Raw genomic sequence first — 24,129 nt, forward strand, 5'->3', positions numbered from 1 at the left:
CTCAATAAACAATTGGACTAAACAGACTCAATAAACATTATTCAAAAGCTCAAAAAAAGGGTCCTAACAGCTCTCAAGTTTTATGCTGGTGCAACGCGGGTGTTGCTTCGTCCCGCATTCAATGCCCTCGTGAGCATAGTCACCATGGAAGTGAGTTCGACCATGACTTCCTATAGGTGTTGCATGGAGTATTTCGTGTCATCTGACAATCAGTCGACTTGGGCCTCAACCTTATCGATTTGGGACTCCACTTCTTCTTGTGAGCTCTCTACCCCAACAAGCCTTCGTTGGCCATGGTAGAGTTCCTCCAAGCTTGCTTCAAGAACATCCAAGTGAGTTTTCGCTATTGTGAGTCTCTCCTTATGACTCTTCTTCCTGGTTGGCACTCCAGATTGCACCTTCTCCACTCGCGGAGAGTAGCCAACTTCTCGCTCGTCATGTTCGCTATCGTGCTCCACTTGAGTGGCTCCAATGACATGAGAGCGAGTATGCACTTGCAGCCCACCGGCGGTTACTTGGGATAAGAGTTCGGCTTGCCCCGTCTTGATTTATTCGCCTTGATGCTTTGCCATGACGAAAATGTGAAGTTCCTTCACTGCTTGCTCGAATTGCCTGCCCGCTCTAATACTACAATGTCTCAAACTTAGCTGGAATTGCCTAAGTCGTGAGACACCCTTATGGTAAAGACGCAAACTTAGCTTGCGTTGTCTAAGTCGCACCTTGCCCTTGCGATATACATCTGCAAAGATCAACCCACTTACAACCTCTTGCAGGTCCCGAAGGACCTGTAAAAGAGAAAGTTGATTAGTTTGAAGAACGAGCGATGAACAAATCTTGACGTCTCGCAAAAAGGGGAAGCTTTACAAGCAATTCAGTAAGCACCTTACGTACACAAGAGAAAAGAGGGAGAGGAGGAAAACAAGGATTTTAGAAGGTTGAACAAATATGTACAAGTCCACAAACAGCTGCTCACCAGGTGCCAAGCGCGATAACAAGTTCCCATCAATGTAACGTGCGAACTTGCAAAAGATTGTTTAATGCTCGACACTATACCGAAGCCCCATCCCCCATAGTGCCATTTGGGTGGTTCCAGGGTGCTGAGATGGCTGATGTTTTGCATGTAGCAGCGGGCTGTATAAAATAGCCCATGGCACACGAAAATGGAGCTATTTTGGGCTGTTTTGCTCGGTTCGATAAGCGGTCACACTATAGTGCTGTAACTTATTCGAACTTACATTTTTACAAGCAAAAGGACATAAAACCAAGTCAAAATATGTTGCCAAGCAACTATACATGTAAACACAAACGACGAACGGTTCGTTGAACAAAGTTGTTGTGGTTGCGCGATAACCGTTCGTGATAATATGTGTGTGACCCTCTAGGCCCAATATCGAGCTGATCATGAGTCATACCTATTAGAACTCCTTCTGGCTCAGTGAATTATTATCTCTATAATAATTCACACGACTCATCAATTATGGACGTATTAGGTCACTACGCCGCAATCCTTAGACGATACGGGGGAATCAAATCAATTAGACTTGTCTATCCTTAGTTACTATATACCTATAGTCCCTCATCCATCTAATATCCTAGAGATTGTATACCGGGCATGGTGCTGTCAGACCTATATGGTTTCTTCTCGAGTCTCGCTCTAATCGGATTATCCCAGAGAACTCTTTCTCTCTTAATCCAAATAACCCTAGCCAGGGATTTTGTCTGAGTAAGAACACATGGAACATTCCTCTTATGATATTAAGAGTGGATGATCCTCTATCGATACTCAATAGTCCTTGTAAGGTTGGCGATCACTCCCGATGATTGACTGTGCTAGATTTGGAATCTCCAGACTTGAAGCCCGATATCAAAGAATAGAGTACTCATATTGGACATCTTTGGTATCACAAGTCTAAGGACTAGATACATCATTGGGACTACAAAATCGTTGTCTGACAATAAGGCATCATTAACCATCCAACATCCCATATGCGGATCAATCTGTAAACTCATTCTCCAATAAGCACCTGTATTATATCCCTAGTGTCCCCACATGAACAGATATGAGACCACCTACATCCATCATATGGATAGGTATACAGCACACTAGTCTATCCGGTTATCTTGATGTCCCTTGTTAGGATTAAGAGTCGGCACTAAGAGGGGGGGTGAATTAGTGTAACGGTAAAATAACATTGGTTTAGGAAAACTTTCGTACGATAAAAACTGATTTCGATGAAAACCGATTTCGGAAGCTTAATAACTTGGAAGCATATGGAAGCATAGTGACTAAGTAAAGTAGTTTGCAGTATGTAAATGGCAAGAATAAAATGCAAACCAGAGAACATAGCAGTTTATAGTGGTTCGGTCGACGTGACTTACATCCACTCCTCCTATTCCCTTACAACTCCTAATTCTTCTCTAAGAAAAAACCTCCTACATGAATATCCTTCTCAATTAGGACTCTCCTAGCTAGAGTCCTAACATATTCCCCAAGCATGGGTGGTACTATTGCCTGCGCTGGGCAGTACCACCGCCAAGTGTCAGTATGTCACTAACACTGTCCTAGGTGGTACCACCACCCAGGTCTGGTGGTACCATTGCATGGGGGGCAGTGCTGGGTGGTACCACTGCCCAGACTGGCGGTACCACTGCTTGGCACCCTACCAGGGGTGGTACAACCACACAGACTAGCGGTACCACCGCCTGACATAATCTCGAAGATTGTGCCATGATGTTAAGACTTCTTGGGGCACTATTTGGGCCTCTTATTGGGCCCAACACAGTTCTTCCATGGGCCTAGCTAGCCCTTAATTGGGTTGGCCCAAATCCAAGCCCAATTACATGCTAACTACGAACTCCTAAGACATTTGCTAAGCTAAACTAGTCCCTATGTCTATTCTTCCGGCGAGCTTCCGACGATCTTCAAGCGAACTTCCGATGATCTCTCGATAATGTTACAATGGACTCTCGGCAAGCTCCTAGACTTCACAATGATCTTCTTGGTGAGTTCTGACAAGCTTCTCTGGCAAGCTCTGAGACTTCTCGGCTGGTTCCGACAGAACTTCCGACGAACGTCCAAACTTCCAACGAACTCTCGAACTCCCAACATGATCTCGTCATTGACTTCGGGACTTTATTTTGCTACATGCCTTGCTATCGTAGTTAATCCTGCACATGTAAAACTCACTTCGATATAGACAATTAATACTAAGCATTAATCAAGTTATCCGGCATGTCATTGGTCCCTCGACACTTCGTCCGATTCTTTGGCGCATCATCCTCTCTTGCGGCCTATTGCCCAATTGGCCAGTTGACCCCATAACTCCGATATCCTTGGCGCAATATCCACACTTCTTGGTCCGATGCCCGAATCCACGGCCCAAAGCCTTTTGTCGATACGTCGACCATTCCTCCGGCTCGACATCCAATCTTCTGACATGTTTTCCCCCGGCACAACATGATTCTTCCTGCCTTAATTGTCTCATCCTAATCGAAGCATCATGCGTCACTCAAAACGTAGATTAAAACATAAACACTTATCGATTGGTTTTATCATTAAAATCTGAGATTCAACATTCCTCTCGAGTAACCTATGACCGGGATTATTTTGAGTCTGTGTTTAAAGGTGAATCGGTCTCATTATCGTAATCTTATCACGATCCGATTCCTATTGCACAAAGCTAAGGACATCATAATATATATATGTATATATGCAACAATCAATATAAAGTAATAAAATATCAAAATATAATAAGTAAAAAGACTGTGTGTCAAGTCAACGTGTCATCACTCATGTGATTGGCTTGTAGGGCACCTATGACTAGTAGGATCGTCATCCAACTATCAAAGTCTCTTAAATCAGTGAGTCTCTACCCAATAATCTCTCATTAGCTCTTATTGGATCTGATTCAATAATTCAGAGGCTTATTGGATATCCAATAAGATAGGGGCTCTGAAAGATATCTCATATCTGAACATATATTCATCACAATACCTACCATATGTGTATGACCCTCTAAGCCCAATATCGAGCTAGCCGTGAATCATATCTATCAGAACACCTTCTGGCTTAGTGAATTATTATCTGGCTTAGTGAATTATTATCTCCATAATAATTCACTTGACATATCGATTGTACTAGGCCACTATGTCGTAGTCCCTACATGATACAAGGGAATCTAGAATCTAATCTTTTAGACCTATCTGACCTTAATTATCATGTATCTATAGTCCCTCATCCATTTAATATCCTAGAGGCCATATACCGGGCATGGTACTATTAGGCCCTTATGGTTTCTACTCGAGTTTTGCTTAATCGGATTCTCCCGTAGAACTTTTTCTCTCTTAATCCGAATGACCCTAGTTAGGGATTTGCCCGAGCAAGAACACATAGGATATTCCTTGTTGAATCTCGGATTTTGATGATGAAGTCAATTGTCATTTGTTGTCTAATGTATGTGTTGAGATAAGTGTGCAGGATTAACTACGATGAAAGTAAGACATGCAGCAGGAGTTGCACCGGAGTCATGACAAAGATCACGTTGGGAGTTCGAGAGCTCGACGGAAGTTCAGGACAGTCGTCGGAGGTTCTGCGGGAACAAATCCGAGAAGTCCAGAAGCTTGCCAAAGGAGCTCGTCGGAACTTGCCAAGTGGATCGTCGCAGTCCAGGAGTTTGCCGGAAGTCCGCAGGAGCATCACCGAGGGTTCATCGGATGATCGACAGAAGTTCGCCGGAAACTCGCCGGAAGAAGCGAGTGACGCACCGAAGCAAGCTGCAGAATATGTCTTAGGAAATAATCGTAGTTAGCACTTTGATTAAGTTAGAAATGGGAGGTGATCCCATTAGCTTAATCCTGGGGCAATTGGGCCCCTGAAGAACTCAAATTGGGTCGAATGGTTCAACCCATTCGGACCTAGGTTGCTGTGGGAGGTGCAACCGCCCAGGCAGGGAGGTAGCACCGCCCAGGCTATGTCTCCCAGCGAGACTGGGCGGTGCAACCGCCCCAGCCAAGAGGTGCAACCGCCCAGGGCTCAGTCTCCGAGCGAGACTAGGCGGTGCAACCTCCTCTGTCAGGAGGTAGCACCGCCAGAGCTCAAGTTTCGAGCTCTGCCAGACGGTGCAACCTCTCTAGTCAGGCGGTGCAACCGCCTGAGCTCGGTCTTCGAGCTCTGGCAGAGAGGTGCAACCGCCCCTGACAGAGGTAGCACCGCCCAGAGGCTCAGTCTTCGAGCTCTGCCAGGCGGTGCAACCGCCCTAGTCAGGAGGTGCAACCGCCTGATCCCGAAATTCCGGGATTTGATCGTTTTGAGCTCCAAATTTGAACTGGGTTGGGGCCTATAAATACCCCACCCATTCAGCACTGAAAAGATACAGACCTACACCGAATTCTTGATCTTTTCTGTGATTCGAAGAGCTCAAATTTGTGTAAAGTCCAAAAGTTCTCCTCTTTCTGTTCTTCAAGTCTTGAGTTGTAAAGAGAGGAGAGAAAGGTTCTGTAAGGGTTGTCTCCTGAGCCCGTCAAAAGGAGTGAAACTGTAAAAGGGCAGTTGGCCTTCGCCTATTGAAGGAAGGCCTCTAGTTGACATCGGTGACCTCATCGGTGGAGGAAGCCAAAAGTGGAGTAGGTCAAGACTGACCGAACCACTCTAAATCTCTGGTTTGCTTTTATTTTGAGCACTTTATCATTACTGCAAACCTCCTACATAGCTACTGATCTCTGCGCTTTTACGAACAAGTTTCTAAGTTCTAATCTTTCCGAATCTGCATTCAGACGTAAATCGGTGTTTTCGTACTATCTTTACATTGCAGTTTACATTTACGTTTTGATTCTACTTATAACTGCAAACTGTCTTCTGTGCTTTTACGAATGAGTGTCTAAGTTCAGATCTTTCCGAATCTGAGCTTAGACGTAAACTGCGCTTAGACGCAAACTGTGTTTAGACGCAAACTGCGCTTAGACGCAATCTGCGCTTAGACGCAAACTGCGCTTAGATGCAAACTACGCTTAGACGCAATCTGCATTTAGATGCAAACTGCATTTAGACGCAAACTTCTTAAACTGTGCTTAGACGCAAACTGTGTTTAGACGTAAACTGCACTTAATCATAAGTAATCTTAGAATCAGCTTTTGCATCAAAATAGTTTTTATCGAACGAACGCAGATTTCGTTTTTAATCGCTGAAAGATTTCCGCTGCACTAATTCACCCCCCCCCCCCTCTTAGTGCTCTCGATCCTAACAATTGGTATCAGAGACCGGTTAACTCTCAAACGGATTAAAACCCAAGAGAGATGGCTTACGCCGGAAACCAAGAGGGCCATTCCATTACACGTCCACCCATGTTTAATGGGACGGACTATACCTATTGGAAGACCCGAATAAGGATCTTTCTTATTTCTATGGACGTTGAACTCTGGAATCTTGTCGAGAATGGTTTTTCAAAGTCTTCTCTTCCAATGATCGATTGGAACGATTCAGAGAAGAAGGCTTTCGCTCTTAATGCAAAGGCTATGAATGCCTTATTTTGCGCACTTAATAAAAACGAGTTTAATTGTGTTTCGATTTGTGAAACTGCATTTGATATTTGGCACACACTCGAAGTGACTCATGAAGGCACAAGTATAGTGAAAGAGTCAAAAATCAATCTTTTGTTACACTCTTTCGAACTTTTTCGGATGAAACCAAGTGAGACTATTGGCGACATGTTTACCCGTTTCACGGATGTTGTCAACGGTCTAAAAGGACTCGGAAAAAGTTTTTCGGATTTTGAGCTCATAAATAAGATTCTAAGATCCCTTCCTAAGAGTTGGGATCCTAAAGTCACTGCTATTCAAGAGGCAAAAGATCTAAACAACTTCCCTCTTGAAGAACTAATTGGGTCATTAATGACCTACGAGATGACTTGCAAAGCTCATGAAGAGCAAGAAGACATCCTTCCAAAGAACAGGAAGGATATGGCACTTAGAACTTTGGAAGATCACTTGAAAGAAAACTCAAGTGATGAGGACTGTGATAATGACTTGGCACTTCTAACAAGAAAATTTAAAAAATTCATTAAAAGAAACAAGTTTAAGAATGACACTAAAAGTAAACTTGAACCCAAGAAACACCAAGTTATTTGCTATGAGTGCAAAAAGCCGGGACACTACAAGAGTGATTGTCCCCAAGCCAAAAAGAGAACAACAAAAAAGAAGGCGCTCAAAACAACATGGGATGATTCGAGCGCGTCTGAAGAAGAGGAGTCCAACACCGAGCAAGTTGCTCATTACGCCTTAATGGCCATCGGAGAGGAGGTAACGAATTTATTAGATGTTGATTTATCTTTCGATGAATTATTAAATGCCTTCCATGACTTATTTGATGAATGCAAGATTATCAATAGAAAATACAAATTGCTGAAAAAGGAGCATGATAGTCTTACCTGTGATTTTGATAAGTTAAAAATTGAATATCATGATAGTTTAAATTCATGTATCAAATGTCATGATCTAGAAACTCTTCAAAAAGAAAACCTGCTACTTAAGGACACCTTGAAGAAATTCGAGGTTGGTAGCAAGTCATTGAACATGATCCTTGCAAACAAGGGTCACGCTCCAAAAAGGAGTGGAATTGGATTTGTGAGAAGTCCTCACCTAAATCCAACCACCTTTATAAAAGGCCCTATCTTACATGTTCAACACTAAGCAAAATGTAGCTTTTGTTGCAAAATTGGACACAAGACACATTATTGTCCATTCAAGAAAATTAGTCCAAACAAATTGATTTGGGTTCCTAAAGGAACCATGATAAACTCTATGCAACACGATAAACAATGTAGATCTATCTTTGAGGCACCCAAAAGCAAATGGGTACCTAAAAATCATCCTTTCTTGTAGAAACCCACACCATCGCAAGCTAGGAGCAAGAGATGGTACCTTGATAGTGGACGCTCAAGGCATATAACCGGAGATCCATCTCAATTCTCTAAGCTCACTAGCATAGACGAAGGCTATGTCACCTTCGGAGACAACAACAAGGGTAAAATCATTGGCAAAGGAACCATAGGTAACAAATCCAACTTCTTTATTGAAGATGTTTTGTTAGTTGATGGTTTAAAACATAACCTCTTGAGCATTAGTCAATTATATGATAAAGGTTACATTGTCAAATTCGAATCTAATACTTGCATCATTGAAAAACCACATAAGAACATGTCTATGATTGCATTAAAACAAAATAACATATACACTATTGACATCAATGATTTATGTGATGAAATGTGTTTTGCGGTTATGAATGAGGATGCTTGGCTATGGCATAGAAGATTAGGTCATGCTAGCATGAAACTAATCACTCAAATATCATCTAGAGAACTTGTAAGAGGAATTCCTCATATCAAGTTCATCAAAGATAATGTATGTGATGCTTGCCAATTAGGTAAACAAATTAAGGGTAGTTTCAAAGCTAAGAATCAAATAAGCACCTCTAGGCCCTTACAATTGATCCATATGGACTTATTCGGACCAATCTCTATATCGAGTCTTGGAGGTAGCAAGTACACCTTTGTCATTATTGATGCCTATAGCAGATATACATGGACCTACTTCTTAAAACAAAAAAATGAATGCTTTAAATATTTTACCAAGTTTTGTAAACTTGTTCAAAATCAGAAGGTTTCTATGATTTCGTCAATTAGAAGTGATCATGGTGGAGAATTTCAAAACCATGACTTCCAAGAATTCTGTGAACTCAATGGATACAACCATAACTTCTCTACTCCAAGAAATCCTCAACAAAATGGGGTAGTAGAAAGAAAAAATCGAAATCTACAAGAAATGACAAGAACCATGTTGAATGAACATAGCCTACCCAAATATTTTTGGGCCGAAGCTGTAAACACTGCATGCTATATTTTGAATAGAGTTCTAGTAAGACCCTTACTCACCAAAACTCCTTATGAGTTATGGAATGACAAAAAACCCAATGTCTCATATTTTAAAGTCTTTGGGTGTAAATGTTTTATCTTAAATGAAAAGGATAACTTAGGAAAATTCGATGCTAAATCTGATGAAGGAATCTTTCTTGGTTATTCTTCGGTTTCTAAAGCTTTTCGTATTTTCAATAAAAGAACTTTAATTATTGAAGAATCCATCCATGTTGTTTTCAATGAGATTTTCGAAATTAGGAAAAATGATCTTGACGATGATGTTAATTTTGATTCTTTGAATTTAAACGCAACCCCGTCTCCAACTAGCAACTTGGATGCATCCACTTCCCAGATTTCCTTACCCAAGGATTAGAAGTATGTAGATGCTCATCCTAAGGAGCTAATCTTAGGAGACACATCAAAGGGGGTTCAAACACGATCTTCTTTTAAAAATTTTTGTGCCAACGCCACCTTTCTCTCCTAAATTGAACCCAAATATGTTGATGAAGCCATGAAAGATGATTCATGGATTATCGCAATGCAAGATGAATTGAATCAATTTGAGAGAAATGAGGTGTGGACGCTTGTTCCTAGGCCAAATGACCATTTAGTAATTGGTACTAAATGGGTCTTTAGAAACAAGCAAGATGAAAATAGTATCGTGGTTAGAAACAAGGCTAGATTAGTGGCCAAAGGTTTCAAGCAAGAAGAAGGTATCGATTATAAAGAAACCTTCGCTCCTGTGGCTCGATTGGAAGCCATAAGAATGCTCCTTGCCTATGCTAGTAGTAATAATTTTAAATTATTTCAAATGGATGTTAAAAGCGCTTTTCTTAATGGCTTTATTTCCGAAGAAGTCTATGTTGAACAACCTCCTGGATTTGAAAATAATAGTCTCCCTAATCATGTGTTTAGATTAACTAAAGCTCTCTATGGTTTAAAACAAGCTCCAAGGGCTTGGTATGAGAGACTTAGTTCTTTTCTTATTGAAAATAATTTCATAAAAGGCAAGGTTGATACTACATTATTTATCAAGAACTTTGAAAATAATTTTCTCATTGTTCATATTTATGTTGATGATATTATCTTTGGTTCTACGAATGAATCTCTTTGTGAATCCTTTGCTAAAACTATGAGTCTTAAATTCGAAATGAGTCTAATGGGAGAGTTAACATTCTTCTTAGGTCTACAAATCAAACAACTAAGCAATGACATCTTTATTAGTCAAACTAAATATGCTATGAGTTTACTAAAGAAGTTTAATATGAATAACTCAAAAGCTATTAACACTCCTATGAGCACCTCCACTAAGTTAGAAATTGATTAAAGTGGAGAAAGCTTCGATCAAAAAACCTATAGGGGTATGATAGGAAGTTTACTTTACCTCACTGCAATTAGACCAGACATAATGTTCAGTGTATGACTTTGTGCTAGATTTCAATCAAACCCTAAGATATCTCATCTCAAGGCAGTTAAAAGAATACTCAGATATCTTAATGGTACCACAAATCTAGGATTATGGTACCCAAAATCAGAGAAGCTTGAGTTAATTGCTTATGCTGATGCGGACTTCGCTGGTTGTAGATTAGATAGAAAAAGCACATCAGGAACATGTCAATTCTTAGGACATGCCCTTGTTTCCTGGTCATCTAAGAAACAAAACTCGGTTGCACTATCAACAACCGAAATTGAATATATTGCAGCAAGTGCATGCTATGCACAAGTTGTTTGGATGAAAAATACCTTAGAAGATTATAAAGTTCATCTTAAAAATATTCTCATTAAATGTGATAACACAAGTGCAATATGCCTAACAAAAAACCCTATACAATACTCAAGAACAAAACATATTGATATCAGACATCACTTTATACGAGATCATGTTACGAATCATGATGTAATCATAGAATTCATTGATACGAAACATCAACTAGCTGATATCTTTACAAAACCTCTAAGTGAAGAACAATTTGATTTCATAAGAAGAGAATTAGGAATGTTGATGTGTCCGAATACTTAAACTAGTTAAAATTATTTTTCGGACGTTATTGATTACTATTACAGGCCTTGGTATCACTTGATCAAATAACATGTTGGAAATTATGTGACAAATGTTTTTGAAAATCAGTAGCTTACTCATATCCGAATGCATGTAAGAAGTTCATCTTATTTTCGGTTTGAATGCTAAAAATAGGATTTTCCTGTACACTCTTATGAAAACTTTTTGAAAATTGAGTTTCCTCCTTCAAGCAACGAACTATAACATAACAAGGAGAAGAGATATTCAAAGTATTATATGTGTCATGCCTTCCTTTATGTGCTTGATAACCTGCTGGAATCACATCTACCATGCTTTTTGATAATGCTACCATTCTTTTTGTTGATGACAAAGGGGGAGAAAAATATGAATTGATATGGTTGCTATTACTGATGTTATGATTAGGCCATACCTGCTATCACTGATAATGATATGGTTGCTATTACTGATGTTGATATGGTTGCTATCACTGATGCTATGATTAGGCCATACCTGCTATCACTGATAATGATATGGTTGCTATTACTGATGTTGATATGGTTGCTATCACTGATGCTATGATTAGGCCATACTTGCATCACCAAGAAATATATGATTGCCATATGCCCTGTATCAAGATATCAAACAAAAATTTGCATCGTACGAACTGATATCTTACCATGTGATGCAACGCTACACTTGCTAAAATATTCGAAATGTGTACATCATGTAATGATATCAAAATTTTACTTCACAACTTTACATGTCGATATCTTACAATATGATGAATTGCTATAATAACCATCATTCAAACTTGTTATATTTGAAAATGTATGTCAAGCCTTGACATCATCTTCAAAGAGATACATTATGATAGGAATCATGATAGGAATATGTCTCTTGAATTTATAAAGTTTTTAAATTCGAAAGTACGGCATATAGACAGGGGGAGTTAAGGTTAACTCCATTATCAATTGATTGTCATCATCAAAAAGGGGGAGATTGTTGAATCTCGGATTTTGATGATGAAGTCAATTGTCATTTGTTGTCTAATGTATGTGTTGAGATAAGTGTGCAGGAATAACTACGATGAAAGTAAGACATGCAGCAGGAGTTGCGCCGGAGTCATGACAATGATCACGTTGGGAGTTCGAGAGCTCGACGGAAGTTCAGGACAGTCGTCGGAGGTTCTACGGGAACAAATCCGAGAAGTCCAGAAGCTTGCCAAAGGAGCTCGTCAGAACTTGCCAAGTGGATCGTCGTAGTCCAGGAGTTTGCCGGAAGTCCGCAGGAGCATCACCGAGGGTTCATCGGATGATCGACGGAAGTTCGCCGGAAACTCGCCGGAAGAAGCGAGTGACGCACCGAAGCAAGCTGCAGAATATGTCTTAGGAAATAATTGTAGTTAGCACTTTGATTAAGTTAGAAATGGGAGGTGATCCCATTAGCTTAATCCTGGGGCAATTGGGCCCTTGAAGAACTCAAATTGGGTTGAATGGTTCAACCCATTCGGACCCAGGTTGCTGTGGGAGGTGCAACCGCCCAGGCAGGGAGGTAGCACCGCCCAGGCTATGTCTCCCAGCGAGACTGGGCGGTGCAACCGCCCTAGCCAAGAGGTGCAACCGCCCAGGGCTAAGTCTCCGAGCGAGACTAGGCGGTGCAACCTCCTTTGTCAGGAGGTAGCACCGCCAGAGCTCAAGTTTCGAGCTCTGCCAGACGGTGCAACCTCTCCAGTCAGGCGGTGCAACCGCCTGAGCTCGGTCTTCGAGCTCTGGCAGAGAGGTGCAACCGCCCCTGACAGAGGTAGCACCGCCCAGAGGCTCAGTCTTCGAGCTCTGCTAGGCGGTGCAACCGCCCTAGTCAGGAGGTGCAACCGCCTGATCCCGAAATTCCGGGATTTGATCGTTTTGAGCTCCAAATTTGAACTGGGTTGGGGCCTATAAATACCCCACCCATTCAGCACTGAAAAGATACAGACCTACACCGAATTCTTGATCTTTTCTGTGATTCGAAGAGCTCAAATTTGTGTAAAGTCCAAAAGTTCTCCTCTTTCTGTTCTTCAAGTCTTGAGTTGGAAAGAGAGGAGAGAAAGGTTCTGTAAGGGTTGTCTCCAGAGCCCGTCAAAAGGAGTGAAACTGTAAAAGGGCAGTTGGCCTTCGCCTATTGAAGGAAGGCCTCTAGTTGACATCGGTGACCTCATCGGTGGAGGAAGCCAAAAGTGGAGTAGGTCAAGACTGACCGAACCACTCTAAATCTCTGGTTTGCTTTTATTTTGAGCATTTTATCATTACTGCAAACCTCCTACATAGCTACTGCTCTCTGCGCTTTTACGAACAAGTTTCTAAGTTCTGATCTTTCCGAATCTGCATTCAGACGTAAATCGGTGTTTTCGTACTATCTGTACATTGCAGTTTACATTTACGTTTTGATTCTACTTATAACTGCAAACTGTCTTCTGCGCTTTTACGAACGAGTGTCTAAGTTCAGATCTTTCCGAATCTGAGCTTAGACGTAAACTGCGCTTAGACGCAAACTGTGTTTAGACGCAAACTGCGCTTAGACGCAATCTGCGCTTAGACGCAAACTGCGCTTAGATGCAAACTGCGCTTAGACGCAATCTGCATTTAGACGCAAACTGCATTTAGACGCAAACTTCATAAACTGTGCTTAGACGCAAACTGTGTTTAGACGTAAACTGCACTTAATCATAAGTAATCTTAGAATCAGCTTTTGCATCAAAATAGTTTTTATCGAACGAACGCAGCTTTCATTTTTAATCGCTGAAAGATTTCTGCTGCACTAATTCACCCCCCCCCCCCCCTCTTAGTGCTCTCGATCCTAACAATTGGTATCAGAGACCGGTTAACTCTCAAACGGATTAAAACCCAAGAGAGATGGCTTATGCCGGAAACCAAGAGGGCCATTCCATTACACGTCCACCCATGTTTAATGGGACGGACTATACCTATTGGAAGACCCGAATGAGGATCTTTCTTATTTCTATAGACGTTGAACTCTGGAATCTTGTCGAGAATGGTTTTTCAAAGTCTTCTCTTCCAATGATCGATTGGAACGACTCGGAGAAGAAGGCTTTCGCTCTTAATAAAAAGGCTATGAATGCCTTATTTTGCGCACTTGATAAAAACGAGTTTAATCGTGCTTCGATTTGTGAAACTGCATTTGATATTTGGCACACACTCGAAGTGACTCATGAAGGCACAAGTAGAGTGAAAGAGTCAAAAATCAATCTTTTGTTACACTCTTTCGAACTTTTTCGGATGAAACCAAGTGAGACTATTGGCGACATGTTTACCCGTTTCACGGATGTTGTCAACGGTCTAAAAGGACTCGGAAAAAGTTTTTCGGATTTTGAGCTCATAAATAAGATTCTAAGATCCCTTCCTAAGAGTTGGGATCCTAAAGTCACTGCTATTCAAGAGGCAAAAGATCTAAACAACTTCCCTCTTGAAGAACTAATTTGGTCATTAATGACCTACGAGATGACTTGCAAAGCTCATGAAGAGCAAGAAGACATCCTTCCAAAGAACAGGAAGGATATGGCACTTAGAACTTTGGAAGATCACTTGAAAGAAAACTCAAGTGATGAGGACTGTGATAATGACTTGGCACTTCTAACAAGAAAATTTAAAAAATTCATTAAAAGAAACAAGTTTAAGAATGACACTAAAAGTAAACTTGAACCTAAGAAAGACCAAGTTATTTGCTATGAGTGCAAAAAGCCGGGACACTACAAGAGTGATTGTCCCCAAGCCAAAAAGAGAACAACAAAAAAGAAGGCGCTCAAAACAACATGGGATAATTCGAGCGCGTCTGAAGAAGAGGAGTCCAACACCGAGCAAGTTGCTCATTACGCCTTAATGGCCATCGGAGAGGAGGTAACGAATTTATTAGATGCTGATTTATCTTTCGATGAATTATTAAATGTCTTCCATGACTTATTTGATGAATGCAAGATTATCAATAGAAAATACAAATTGCTGAAAAAGGAGCATGATAGTCTTACCTATGATTTTGATAAGTTAAAAATTGAATATCATGATAGTTTAAATTCATGTATCAAATGTCATGATCTAGAAACTCTCCAAAAAGAAAACCTGCTACTTAAGGACACCTTGAAGAAATTCGAGGTTGGTAGCAAGTCATTGAACATGATCCTTGCAAACAAGGGTCACGCTCCAAAAAGAAGTGGAATTGGATTTGTGAGAAGTCCTCACCTAAATCCAACCACCTTTATAAAAGGCCCCATCTTACATGTTCAACACCAAGCAAAATGTAGCTTTTGTTGTAAAATTGGACACAAGACACATTATTGTCCATTCAAGAAAATTAGTCCAAACAAATTGATTTGGGTTCCTAAAGGAACCATGATAAACTCTATGCAACATGATAAACAATGTAGATCTATCTTTGAGGCACCCAAAAGCAAATGGGTACCTAAAAATCATCCTTTCTTGTAGAAACCCACACCATCGCAAGCTAGGAGCAAGAGATGGTACCTTGATAGTGGATGCTCAAGGCATATGACCGGAGATCCATCTCAATTCTCTAAGCTCACTAGCATAGACGAAGGCTATGTCACCTTCGGAGACAACAACAAGGGTTAAATCATTGGCAAAGGAACCATAGGTAACAAATCCAACTTCTTTATTGAAGATGTTTTGTTAGTTGATGGTTTAAAACATAACCTCTTGAGCATTATTCAATTATGTGATAAAGGATACACTATCAAATTCGAATCTAATGCTTGCATCATTGAAAAACCACATAAGAACATGTCTATGATTGCATTAAAACAAAATAACGTATACACTATTGACATTAATGATTTATGTGATGAAATGTGTTTTGCGGTTATGAATGAGGATGCTTGGCTATGGCATAGAAGATTAGGTCATGCTAGCATGAAACTAATCACTCAAATATCATCTAGAGAACTTGTAAGAGGAATTCCTCATATCAAGTTCATCAAAGATAATGTATGTGATGCTTGCCAATTATGTAAACAAATTAAGGGTAGTTTCAAAGCTAAGAATCAAATAAGCACCTCTAGGCCCTTACAATTGATCCATATGGACTTATTCGGACCAATCTCTACATCGAGTCTTGGAGGTAGCAAGTACGCCTTTGTCATTATTGATGCCTATAGCAGATATACATGGACCTACTTCTTAAAACAAAAAAATGAATGCTTTAAATATTTTACCAAGTTTTGTAAACTTGTTCAAAATCAGAAGGGTTCTATGATTTCGTCAATTAGAAGTGATCATGGTGGAGAATTTCAAAACCATGACTTCCAAGAATTCTGTGAACTCAATGGATACAACCATAACTTCTCTACTCCAAGAAATCCTCAACAAAATGGGGTAGTAGAAAGAAAAAATCGAAATATACAAGAAATGGCAAGAACCATGTTGAATGAACATAGCCTACCCAAATATTTTTGGGCCGAAGCCGTAAACACTGCATGCTATATTTTGAATAGAGTTCTAGTAAGACCCTTACTCACCAAAACTCCTTATGAGTTATGGAATGACAAAAAACCCAATGTCTCATATTTTAAAGTCTTTGGGTGTAAATGTTTTATCTTAAATGAAAAGGATAACTTAGGAAAATTCGATGCTAAATCTGATGAAGGAATCTTTCTTGGTTATTCTTCGGTTTCTAAAGCTTTTCGTATATTCAATAAAAGAACTTTAATTATTGAAGAATCCATCCATGTTGTTTTCAATGAGATTTTCGAAATTAGGAAAAATGATCTTGACGATGATGTTAATTTTGATTCTTTGAATTTAAACGCAACCCCGTCTCCAACTAGCAACTTGGATGCATCCACTTCCCAGATTTCCTTACCCAAGGATTGGAAGTATGTAGATGCTCATCTTAAGGAGCTAATCTTAGGAGACACATCAAAGGGGGTTCAAACACGATCTTCTTTTAAAAATTTTTGTGCCAACGCCGCCTTTCTCTCCCAAATTGAACCCAAATGTGTTGATGAAGCTATGAAAGATGATTCATGGATTATCGTAATGCAAGATGAATTGAATCAATTTGAGAGAAATGAGATGTGGATGCTTGTTCCTAGGCCAAATGACCATTTAGTAATTGGTACTAAATGGGTCTTTAGAAACAAGCAAGATGAAAATGGTATCGTGGTTAGAAACAAGGCTAGATTAGTGGCCAAAGGTTTCAAGCAAGAAGAAGGTATCGATTATAAAGAAACCTTCGCTCCTATGGCTCGATTGGAAGCCATAAGAATACTCCTTGCCTATGCTAGTAGTAATAATTTTAAATTATTTCAAATGGATGTTAAAAGCGCTTTTCTTAATGGCTTTATTTCCGAAGAAGTCTATGTTGAACAACCCCTTGGATTTGAAAATAATAGTCTCCCTAATCATGTGTTTAGATTAACTAAAGCTCTCTATGGTTTAAAACAAGCTCCAAGGGCTTGGTATGAGAGACTTAGTTCTTTTCTTATTGAAAATAATTTCATAAAAGGCAAGGTTGATACTACATTATTTATCAAGAACTTTGAAAATAATTTTCTCATTGTTCAAATTTATGTTGATGATATTATCTTTGGTTCTACGAATGAATCTCTTTGTGAATCCTTTGCTAAAACTATGAGTCTTAAATTCGAAATGAGTCTAATGGGAGAGTTAACATTCTTCTTAGGTCTACAAATCAAACAACTAAGCAATGACATCTTTATTAGTCAAACTAAATATGCTATGAGTTTACTAAAGAAGTTTAATATGAATAACTCAAAAGCTATTAACACTCCTATGAGCACCTCCACTAAGTTAGAAATTGATTAAAGTGGAGAAAGCTTCGATCAAAAAACCTATAGGGGTATGATAGGAAGTTTACTTTACCTCACTGCAATTAGACCAGACATAATGTTCAGTGTAGGACTTTATGCTAGATTTCAATCAAACCCTAAGATATCTCATCTCAAGGCAGTTAAAAGAATACTCAGATATCTTAATGGTACCACAAATCTAGGATTATGGTACCCAAAATCAGAGAAGCTTGAGTTAATTGCTTATGCTGATGCGGACTTCGCTGGTTGTAGATTAGATAGAAAAAGCACATCAGGAACATGTCAATTCTTAGGACATGCCCTTGTTTCCTGGTCATCTAAGAAACAAAACTCGGTTGCACTATCAACAACCGAAGCTGAATATATTGCAGCAAGTGCATGCTATGCACAAGTTGTTTGGATGAAAAATACCTTAGAAGATTATAAAGTTCATCTTAAAAATATTCTCATTAAATGTGATAACACAAGTGCAATATGCCTAACAAAAAACCCTATACAATACTCAAGAACAAAACATATTGATATCAGACATCACTTTATACGAGATCATGTTACGAATCATGATGTAATCATAGAATTCATTGATACGAAACATCAACTAGCTGATATCTTTACAAAACCTCTAAGTGAAGAACAATTTGATTTCATAAGAAGAGAATTAGGAATGTTGATGTGTCCGAATACTTAAACTAGTTAAAATTATTTTTCGGACGTTATTGATTACTATTACATGCCTTGGTATCACTTGATCAAATAACATGTTGGAAATTATGTGACAAATGTTTTTGAAAATCAGTAGCTTACTCATATCCGAATGCATGTAAGAAGTTCATCTTATTTTCGGTTTGAATGCTAAAAATAGGATTTTCCTGTACACTCTTATGAAAACTTTTTGAAAAATGAGTTTCCTCCTTCAAGCAACGAACTATAACATAACAAGGAGAAGAGATATTCAAAGTATTATATGTGTCATGCCTTCCTTTATGTGCTTGATAACCTGCTGGAATCACATCTACCATGCTTTTTGATAATGCTACCATTCTTTTTGTTGATGACAAAGGGGGAGAAAAATATGAATTGATATGGTTGCTATTACTGATGTTATGATTAGGCCATACCTGCTATCATTGATAATGATATGGTTGCTATTACTGATGTTGATATGGTTGCTATCACTGATGCTATGATTAGGCCATACCTGCTATCACTGATAATGATATGGTTGCTATTACTGATGTTGATATGGTTGCTATCACTGATGCTATGATTAGGCCATACTTGCATCACCAAGAAATATATGATTGCCATATGCCCTGTATCAAGATATCAAACAAAAATTTGCATCGTATGAACTGATATCTTACCATGTGATGCAACGCTACACTTGCTAAAATATTCGAAATGTGTACATCATGTAATGATATCAAAATCTTGCTTCACAACTTTACATGTCGATATCTTACAATATGATGAATTGCTATAATAACCATCATTCAAACTTGTTACATTTGAAAATGTATGTCAAGCCTTGACATCATCTTCAAAGAGATACATTATGATAGGAATCATGATGGGAATATGTCTCTTGAATTTATAAAGTTTTTAAATTCGAAAGTACGGCATATAGACAGGGGGAGTTAAGGTTAACTCCATTATCAATTGATTGTCATCATCAAAAAGGGGGAGATTGTTGAATCTCGGATTTTGATGATGAAGTCAATTGTCATTTGTTGTCTAATGTATGTGTTGAGATAAGTGTGCAGGATTAACTACGATGAAAGTAAGACATGCAGCAGGAGTTGCGCCGGAGTCATGACAATGATCACGTTGGGAGTTCGAGAGCTCGACGGAAGTTCAGGACAGTCGTCGGAGGTTCTACGGGAACAAATCCGAGAAGTCCAGAAGCTTGCCAAAGGAGCTCGTCGGAACTTGCCAAGTGGATCGTCGCAGTCCCGGAGTTTGCCGGAAGTCCGCAGGAGCATCACCGAGGGTTCATCGGATGATCGACGGAAGTTCGCCGGAAACTCGCCGGAAGAAGCGAGTGATGCACCGAAGCTAGCTGCAGAATATGTCTTAGGAAATAATCGTAGTTAGCACTTTGATTAAGTTAGAAATGGGAGGTGATCCCATTAGCTTAATCCTGGGGCAATTGGGCCCCTGAAGAACTCAAATTGGGTCGAATGGTTCAACCCATTCGGACCCAGGTTGCTGTGGGAGGTGCAACCGCCCAGGCAGGGAGGTAGCACCGCCCAGGCTATGTCTCCCAGCGAGACTGGGCGATGCAACCGCCCTAGCCAAGAGGTGCAACCGCCCAGGGCTCAGTCTCCGAGCGAGACTAGGCGGTGCAACCTCCTTTGTCAGGAGGTAGCACCGCCAGAGCTCAAGTTTCGAGCTCTGCCAGACGGTGCAACCTCTCCAGTCAGGCGGTGCAACCGCCTGAGCTCGGTCTTCGAGCTCTGGCAGAGAGGTGCAACCGCCCCTGACAGAGGTAGCACCGCCCAGAGGCTTAGTCTTCGAGCTCTGCCAGGCGGTGCAACCGCCCTAGTCAGGAGGTGCAACCGCCTGATCCCGAAATTCCGGGATTTGATCGTTTTGAGCTCCAAATTTGAACTGGGTTGGGGCCTATAAATACCCCACCCATTCAGCAATGAAAAGATACAGACCTACACCGAATTCTTGATCTTTTCTGTGATTCGAAGAGCTCAAATTTGTGTAAAGTCCAAAAGTTCTCCTCTTTCTGTTCTTCAAGTCTTGAGTTGTAAAGAGAGGAGAGAAAGGTTCTGTAAGGGTTGTCTCCTGAGCCCGTCAAAAGGAGTGAAACTGTAAAAGGGCAGTTGGCCTTCGCCTATTGAAGGAAGGCCTCTAGTTGACATCGGTGACCTCATCGGTGGAGGAAGCCAAAAGTGGAGTAGGTCAAGACTGACCGAACCACTCTAAATCTCTGGTTTGCTTTTATTTTGAGCACTTTATCATTACTGCAAACCTCCTACATAGCTACTGCTCTCTGCGCTTTTACGAACAAGTTTCTAAGTTCTGATCTTTCCGAATCTGCATTCAGACGTAAATCGGTGTTTTCGTACGATCTTTACATTGTAGTTTGCATTTACATTTTGATTCTACTTATAACTGCAAACTGTCTTCTGCGCTTTTACGAACAAGTGTCTAAGTTCAGATCTTTCCGAATCTGAGCTCAGACGTAAACTGCGCTTAGACGCAAACTATGTTTAGACGCAAACTGCGCTTAGACGCAAACTGCGCTTAGATGCAAACTACGCTTAGACGCAATCTGCATTTAGACGCAAATTGCATTTAGACGCAAACTGTGTAAACTGCGCTTAGACGCAAACTGTGTTTAGACGTAAACTGCACTTAATCATAAGTAATCTTAGAATCAGCTTTTGCATCAAAATAGTTTTTATCGAACGAACGCAGCTTTCGTTTTTAATCGCTGAAAGATTTCCGCTGCACTAATTCACCCCCCCCCCCTCTTAGTGCTCTCGATCCTAACATTCCTCTCATGACACCGAGAGTGGATGATCATTTATTGATGTTAGGATCAAGAGCACTAAGAGGGGGGGGTGAATTAGTGCAGTAGAAAACTTTCGACGATTAAAACTGCGTTTGTACGATAAGAGCGATTTCGGTAAAAAAGCCAATTCGTAAATCACTTTAACTTGTGATCAAGCAAGATGCAGTTAAAGCGAATCTATAAAGGTAGTTTGCAGTTATGATGGAAATCAGAATGTAAGCACAAACTGAAATATGATGTTCATACGATAAAACTTATTTACGTCTAAACACCGATTCGGAAAATACTGAACTTTGAAACACGATCGTAAATGCGCAGAAGGTAGTAAGCTATTGAGGAGGTTTGCAGTAAAGATAATATGCTCAAAGTAAATGCAAACCAGAGAGCACTACGATTTTAGAGTGGTTCGGTCAATCTTGACCTACATCCACTTCTGGCTTCCTCCACCAACGAGGTCACCGACGTCCACTAGAGGCCTTCCTTCAATAGGCGAAGGCCAACCACCCTTTTACAGTTTCACTCCTTTTGACGGGCTGAGGAGACAACCCTTACAAACTTTTCTCTCCTATCTTGAAATATCAGAACTTGGAAGAAAAGAGGGAGAAGAACTTTTAACTCATACAACACTTTTGAGCTCTAAAAATCACAGAGTAAGATCAGAATTTCGGTGGTCTTTGGTTGCTCTTTCATTGCTGAAAGGGTGGGGTATTTATAGGCCCTAACCCAATTTGAATTTCGAGCTCAAAACTATCATCTCCTGGAATTCCGGGGTCTAGCGGTTGCACCGCCTAGCAGAGCTCGAAGACTGAGCCTCTAGGCGGTGCCACCTCTTGTCAGGGGCAGTTGCACCACTTGCCAGAGCTCAGAGACTAAGCTCAGGAGGTGCTACCGCCTGACTGGGGTGGTTGCATCGCCCAACCAGAGCTCAGAGACCGAGCTCAGGCGGTTGCACCTCTGTCAGAGGCAGTTGCACCGCCCAACCAGAGCTCGAAGACTGAGCCCTGAGCGGTGCCACCGTCGACTCAAGCGGTGCCACCTTTGGCCAAGAAATCTGGGTCCGAATGGGCTGATCCATTCGGCCCAATTTGGGTCTGTTAAGAGCCCAATTGTCCCAAGATTAAGTTAATGGGATCACCTCCCATTTCTAGGCTCCCAAAAAAAAAAATTGGAGGAAGCACCAAGCTCCGTGGCTCATTACAATCGGGACTCAAAAGAATTATGCTATAAGGGACGCAATGTGCTTGTGACAAATTATACTTGCATCTTCAAGAGCAGATTTTGGACAAAGTTATTCCATATGCAGGGTACTAAATTGAAAAGGAGTATGACATATCACCCACAAACCAACAGCCATACAGAAGTTTTAAATAGGTGCTTGGAGACAGCCCAAAGCCATCCACCAAATATGACTACCCAAAGAGAACTCTAGACCCTGCCAAGTGCCATTATTGATCGACAGATCGTGACTCGACGACGACGACCCACTAATAAAGTGCTAATACAATGGGCGAACCTACCAATAGAAGATGCCACTTGGGAGAACTATAACGACATGAAGATCAAATTTCCAGAATTCATGAATCATCAGCCTCGAGGACAAGGCTGATTTGAAGAGGGCGGGTCTGTTAGGACTCTAGCTTGGAGAGTCCTAATTGAGAGGGACATTCATGTAAAACTGTTAGGATTCTAGCTAAGAGAGTCCTAATTGAGAGGGGCATTCATGTAGGAGGTGTTTTCTTAAAGAAGAATTAGGAGTTGTAAGGGAATAGGAGTCTTGACTAGGAGTCCTACTAGGAGTTGGTTAGAAGTAAGAGTCTTAAGTAGGAGTCCTATTAAGAGTTAGGGTTTAGAAGCCCTATAAATAGCCATGTATTCCTTCTCTTTTCATAAGCAATAGATGAATCTTTTCTGCAGCCTTTGAGCAGCAACTTGGAGGGAGGAACCCCTATAGAGTTCCAAGGAGGCCGATCCCCTAAAGAGATCAACCCCAAGTTTAGAATCTGCAAGGGTTCTAACATGTCTCAAGTGTAAGAACCAGATATACAATTGGGATGACAGAATCGTTGTCTGATAATGAGGTATCATCAACCATCCAATATTTCGTGAGCGGATCAATTAGTGAACTCATTCTCTAATGAGCACCTACGCAGTATCTCTAGTATCCCCACATGAGCAGCTATGAGATCAATTGCCTCCATCATATAGATGGGTGTACAACACACTAATATATCTGGTTATCTTAATGTCCCTCTCAAATGACCTACGACCAGGATTATTTTGAATCTATGTTTAATGGTGAATCGGTCTCATTATTATGATCTCATCACGATCCAATTCTCATTGCACAGATCCACAGATATCATAATGTATGCACCATGCAAGATAAAGTGAAAAATATCAAATAATATAATAACCAAAAGAATACGTATTATATTATATGTGTCATCACTTATGTGAATGACTTGTAGGATACCTATGACTAGCAATCTCCCACTTGACCTAAAGCTAATCACCTATATATCTAATCCCCATCAAACCCCTATGACACTTAAAGATAATATGAGACAATGACTTTTTAGTAGATCTGTGATATTATCTTCGGACGGAACTCTTTCCACTACTACTTCTCCTCGGGCCACGATATCTCTGATCAGGTGAAACCTCCTTAGAATGTGCTTAGACTTTTGATGAGACCTTAATTCCTTCGCTTGAGCAATCACCCCATTGTTATCACAATATAAGAGAATTTGCTCCTTATTGCTCAGTATGACTCCTAGATCTGTGATGAACTTCTTCATCTAGGCTCTCTCCTTTGCTACCTCTGCCATAGTAATGT

Source organism: Musa acuminata, chromosome BXJ1-9, assembly GCF_036884655.1.
Source record: "Musa acuminata AAA Group cultivar baxijiao chromosome BXJ1-9, Cavendish_Baxijiao_AAA, whole genome shotgun sequence".
Lineage (NCBI taxonomy): Eukaryota > Viridiplantae > Streptophyta > Magnoliopsida > Zingiberales > Musaceae > Musa > Musa acuminata.